The 6,256-nt window shown below is 45.4% G+C and overlaps 1 long non-coding RNA gene across 1 annotated transcript; it reads right to left on the reverse strand.

Annotated features, from left to right (window-relative positions):
* Positions 1–2,199: 2,199 nt before the first annotated feature.
* Positions 2,200–4,901, reverse strand: LOC309559408. Its single transcript, XR_014225467.1, has 3 exons — positions 4,747–4,901; positions 4,563–4,664; positions 2,200–2,288 (listed from the first exon to the last, which is right to left on the reverse strand). It is a non-coding gene; the product is annotated as an uncharacterized lncRNA (long non-coding RNA).
* Between the last annotated feature and the right edge of the window lie 1,355 nt (positions 4,902–6,256).

Consider the following 6,256-nt stretch of genomic DNA (forward strand, 5'->3'; position numbering starts at 1 on the left):
TAATGAATGACGGCTGGTTGACAATGCGCAGCATTCAGCTCACAGCGACTCTTCTCACCGAGTTGTCTATTGATCTCCTCTATCTCCTGAAGAAGCTTCTGATACTTCTCATTCCATTGGCGGCAGCAATTGCAGGTCTGGGGGGGGTGAAGAGAGACATTACCATCCCCCATTCTCCAATTATCATCACACACAAACATATGAAGCCGAGCTCCGGCCAATCCGCTCATCCCAGACAACACAGCACAGCCCTTCTGTCTGCCATAGGATTGTATTACTGCCCATCCAGTCCTGAGATTTACACAGCACAGTCCTGCCTAACAGAGGAGGAGAATAACTACACCTGAGCAACACTGAAGGGAATATACAGATGTACAAACCAGATTAGCCAATTTGACTGCTAGTTAGGAGAGGTAGATTTTTTTATTATGGTCCCCCCTCCCCCCCAGGGTTATAATGCAACACAAGAGATCCCAGGTCTTCCCCTGTGTGGGCAATGATCAGATTTGGTTGGAGAGGTTTTCATGCTATGGAAAATCTAACCGCTGCTTACCTCTAGATTGCAGCAATTCTCATCTTCAGCCGTATCTGAGGGAGGAAAATACAGAAATCATTTGTACAGAGATGGGGGGGGGAAGGATTACAATGTATCAAAAAATTATTTCTTCATTTCCACATTTATGTCCTGTGAGTGGGAAATGCTGTGCCACACATTTCACAGAGCCCGGGCCTATGGGTGTTCTCCCAGAGCCCCGCACCAATCGGAGGCGATCTGATCGCTGGACACAGCCGATCCCCCAAATCAGGGGTAAAAAAGGTCCGATCCCCAGGATCAGGGGTAAAAAAGTTCAGATCCCCAGGATCAGGGGTAAAAAAGATCCGATCCCCAGGATCAGGGTTATTTTTATACTGTCCCTTTAAAAAAAAAGTTTTATATCACTTTTATTCATATTACAAGGAATGTAAACATCCCTTGTAATAGAAATAAGCAGGACAGGTCCTTTTTAATGTGAGATCGGAGGTCAAAAAGACCTCAAATCTCCACTAAAAAGCAAAAATGGGCCCTTTAAGGCCGTTGGGATGAAATGACGTATGATGTCACTCTGGTCCTCCAAGGCCATAGAGTGGATTGGGGGGCCAGCTTGACCTCACTTAACTTCCTGCCTAGGAGGGGAAAGAACCGGATCATTTTCCCCCACTACCGAAAGGCACCGGAAAAAGCGGAAGGGAGGGGGGGGGTGCACCTCTCCCGCTGCCTATAAAAGGTGATCCTGCGGCAAATCCACCACTGGGACCACTTTTATGTGAAAGAGGACCGCTTGTCCAGTAAAAAAATAAAAAATACTGGGGTTATGGCACCACCAGTGATCACTGACCCCTACCAGTCCCAGGAAGTGGAAGTACCACCGGTGATCACCCACCCCTACCAGTCACAGGAAGTGGAAGTACCACCAGCGATCACTGACCCCTACCAGTCACAGGAAGTGGAAGTACCACCAGCGATCACTGACCCCTACCAGTCACAGGAAGTGGAAGTACCACCAGCGATCACTGACCCCTACCAGTCACAGGAAGTGGAAGGACCACCAGCGATCACTGACCCCTACCAGTCACAGGAAGTGGAAGGACCACCGGCGATCACCGACCCCTACCAGTCACAGGAAGTGGAAGTACCACCAGCGATCACTGACCCCTACCAGTCACAGGAAGTGGAAGTACCACCAGCGATCACTGACCCCTACCAGTCACAGGAAGTGGAAGGACCACCAGCGATCACTGACCCCTACCAGTCACAGGAAGTGGAAGGACCACCGGCGATCACCGACCCTTACCAGTCACAGGAAGTGGAAGGATCACCAGTGATCACCGACCCCTACCAGTCACAGGAAGTGGAAGGACCACCAGTGATCACCGACCCCTACCAGTCACAGGAAGTGGAAGGACCACCAGTGATCACCGACCCCTACCAGTCACAGGAAGTGGAAGGACCACCAGTGATCACTGACCCCTACCAGTCACAGGAAATGGAAGGACCACCAATGATCACCGACCCCTACCAGTCACAGGAAGTGGAAGGTTTGAAGCTTCTCCGGAAGGTTCCGCTCTCATCGGTTGAGTCGGAAATGTCAGAATTTTCGGTTTTCCGGCCCCTCTGAAGACTGAATCTCTGGTGGGAGCCGCTGAGATGGGAAGTTTGGGTTGTTTTTTCACAGGACCTTCTCCTTTCACCGGGACAATCTTCCTCTGGGACCCCAATAATGAAATCTGCGTCTTCCTTCCTAGTAATCCTAAAACACGGATCAATAACATTAATCTCTTCATAATTATCATTACACTGAATTATAAACAACGTAACACATTCATTGCAAAGGACAATGGGACCCTGGAAGCGGTTTACCATGGTTGGCGGAGGGTGAACCCCCACCCCCGTGCCAATCAATTGCCCCCAATTTTACATGAGCTGAACTCAAAGATCGAAGTACACAGCGGCCTTTTATTGTGACCACCTGTGCAATAATCCTGCTGTCCAATCAGCATCTTGATATGCCACACCTGTGAGGTGGATGGATTATCCCGGCAAAGGAGAAGTGATCACTAACACAGATTTACACAGATTTGTGATCAATATTGGAGAGAAAATCGGCCTTTTGTGTTAGTGATCACTTCTCCTTTGCTGAGATAATCCGTCCCCCTCACAGGTGTGACATCTCAAGATGCTGATTGGACAGCATGATTATTGCACAGGTGTGCCTTAGGCTGCCCACAATAAAAGGCCACTGTGTACTTAGATCTTTGGGGTTCAGCTCATGAAAAATGGGGGCAATTGACTGACACCAGATTGGGGTGGTGTCTCCCCCCCCCCCATGGTAAACCACCTGAGGGCCCCATTGCAATGAATGTGTCTGGGAGCGATGGGAATTCGGTCACTTCCAGGTTCAGAGCTTTCATTTCATCTGCAGTGGAGGGCAGGGAGGAGACACTGGGGGGTACCCCTGATGTCTGGGGAAAAGGGGCCGTCACCTGGATAATGCTATCCCATAGGGGGCTTGTTAGCCCCATATAAAAGCAATAAAGTTTTAATAAAAGTTTTTTTTTTTTTTTTTTAAAAAGAAATATTAAAATCGAATAGTAGTAATAATAATATTATTATAATAGTACTATTATATATATATATATATATATATATATATATATATATATATATATATATATATATATATATATATATATATATATATATATATATATATATATATATATATATATATACACACACACACACATACACACACATAAATATTATACATATAAATATTATAAATATACATATATAATAAAAAACATATTATAATAATAATATACATATTATAATAATAATAATAATAATAATATACATATTATAATAATAATAATAATAATAATAATAATAATATACATTTATATATAATAATATACACACATAATAATAATATATTAATATACACACACACACACATACACACACTAATATATATATATATATATATATATATATATATATATATATATATATATATATATATATATATATATATATATATATATATATATATATATATATATATATATATATATATATATATATATATATATATATATTTTATTAATAATAATAATTAAAAAATATAATATTAAAATACTAATAATAAAATATTAAATGTAGAACTATTAAATGTAGAACTATAGGCATAATAAAAAATAAAATTATATTAAAAAATATAAAATATTAAAAAAATACTATACAAAAAAAAATTATAAGTAGAACTACAGGCACCCCCCCCCCCCACCATTTTGGATAGAGTAAGAGGATTATAACCCATCAGATTTTTTGTTCCCCCGTTGCTGAGATTTCCCTTCATTTCCTGTCCCATAACCAGACAGGAAGTGTGGGCAAATCAGTTAATGAGAATGGCAAACAGGACAAATAGCGAAGGGGGGGGAATCTAACAGGGGACACAGAGAGCAATTAAACTAAAAGGTGTTCTAATCCTTCCCCACAAAAAAGTTGTGCCTTTAGTTATACTTTAAAATGAATTTCATTGGCTTAGAGACAGCAGCAGGAGCCATTGGCTTCTACCAATCACAGCCAGTGATGGGGGAGCGGGTGGGGTCGGCCGAGCTCTGTGTCAAGAGAAGCTTCCTTTTTTTTTTTTTTTTTTTTTTTTTTTTTTTTTTAGGAAGACACATAATTCTGGGAGGGATTTGCATTTGTCCAGCCAGATTGGTTGGAATAAATAGAACTTGACTCCTCCCCATCCCCAGCCTGTGATTGGACAAATCATGAGCAGCAGCAGACTGATGAAGTCCCTCGGCTCATTAAGCTCTCCCCTCCAATCAGCATGTTCCTCAGAAATGAAGAGGAAGCTGCAATGCATGCTGGGAATACAGGAAGGTATGGAAAGGGACGGTCAGCACTGCAACACATCTGATTGGCTCCTGGTGCAGGCACCCTTTCACTGCTGTGTGGAGGATAACCCCAGGTCCTAGTCCAGTTCCCACCCCACATTGGCTTAGTTACTCACCTGAGAGATTGGATTTTGGCTTTATGAAGGATTTCTGGGAACTCGGTGGAAGTGGTGGCTGTAGAGAGGAACTTCCCGGCTTCGGAAGGAAAGATTTGATTCCTGCAGAAGATATGAAGATGTGAAAAGTATTCTTTTTATTTCCTAGGATCTCTCCTGCATTGACACTTCATATTCTCCTTACCAGTAGATGGTGCTGTGGGTACGCCAGGAGCCGAAACGTGTAAGTAGGTGGTGACGTTCTGTGTTGCTGCCAACCCTCCGCTGCTCGGAATGCAGGTCTGTGAGGGGGGGTGTGTTGGAGCGCTGGGGGGCTTGGAAGGCGGAGCTACAGACCGGGGCTTTATATAAAAGAGGAAAGGAGAAATATTACCAGGTATGGCGGCCATGACCTTAAAGTGGAACACCAGAAAATCTAAACTATAATTCCCAGTACAAAGTTCACTAAAGCCCAACTGCAGAGGGTTATTAAAAGAACCTCCAACCCTCCACCCTTGGCGGCCGCCCCCCCCCCCGCATTGTTTTCCTTATCTTCAAGCTGGCAGTCTTCTGACGTCACTCTTCTGATGTCACTTCCTCTTCTCCAACCCCTGGACAGCGCAGCACTCAAGTAATGACACCTGAGCACCGCTCTATCCAGCAGTACTGGGAAGTCCAGGCCGGCACAATGACATCACCCCCCGGTGTGTCCGTGATGCCTCGGGCTCATATAACTAGGTTGGATGATGCTGGACATCATTCAACCCAGAAGAGGAACATTGCTGGGCTACAGAGCACTGAAATACCAAAATCCTAGGGGAAAATTGTGAGGGATGTGTCTGGAGGGGGCTAGGGGATCTCTCAAGGAGGCTGAGGAATTTGCAGGGGCACTATGGGGATTGGGGTGCACTGTGGGACGCCGTTGAATGTTGGGGGCCTGAAAGCTTTGCAGCATGCTAGGAGGCACTGAAGGACACTGTTAAGGCTGGGGGCACTATAGGAGACTAGAGGCTCTGTAGCAAGCTAGAAGGTTCTACAGGGGGGTTGGAAGTACTGTGGGGGCTTTGGGCTCTCTGGGGGATGTTTAGAGGCACTGTGGAAAACTGGTGGAGTTTGGGGGGTGCTCAAAGCTTTACAGCAAGTTAGGAGGCACTGCAGGGGGCTGGGGGCGCAGTGTGGGACACTGCTGGAGCTTGGGGTGCTTATGTGGGGGCTTGAAGCTTTGCAGCAATCTAGTAGAGGGCTAAGGTGCAATGTGGAACACTCCTGCAGCTTGAGGGGGGGCTGGAAGTTTTGCAGCAAGCTAGGAGGCACTGTGGGACACTGCTGGAGCTTGGGGGTGCTCGAAGCTTTGCAGCAATCTAGTAAAGGGCTTAGGTGCACTGTGGGACACTCCTGCAGCTTGGGGGGGGCTGGAAGTTTTGCAGCAAGCTAGGAGGCCACTGTGGGGCAATAATGGAGCTTGGGGGTGCTTGAAGCTTTGCAACAATCTAGTAAAGGGCTAAGGTGCACTGTGGGACACTCCTGCAGCTTGCGGGGGGGGGGGTAGTTTTGCAGCAAGCTAGGAGGCACTGTGGGACACTGCTGGAGCTTGGGGGTTTGGGGGTGCTTATGGGGGGCTGGAAGCTTTGCAGCAAAACAGAAGGTACTGAAGGAGCATGGGAAGCACTTTGGCAGCTTAGGGGATCTGAAGATGGCTTGAGGCCTGAAAGGGG

The sequence above is a fragment of the Pelophylax lessonae genome (genome assembly GCF_965119305.1).
Source record: "Pelophylax lessonae genome assembly, chromosome: 7".
Classification (NCBI taxonomy): Eukaryota; Metazoa; Chordata; class Amphibia; order Anura; family Ranidae; genus Pelophylax; species Pelophylax lessonae.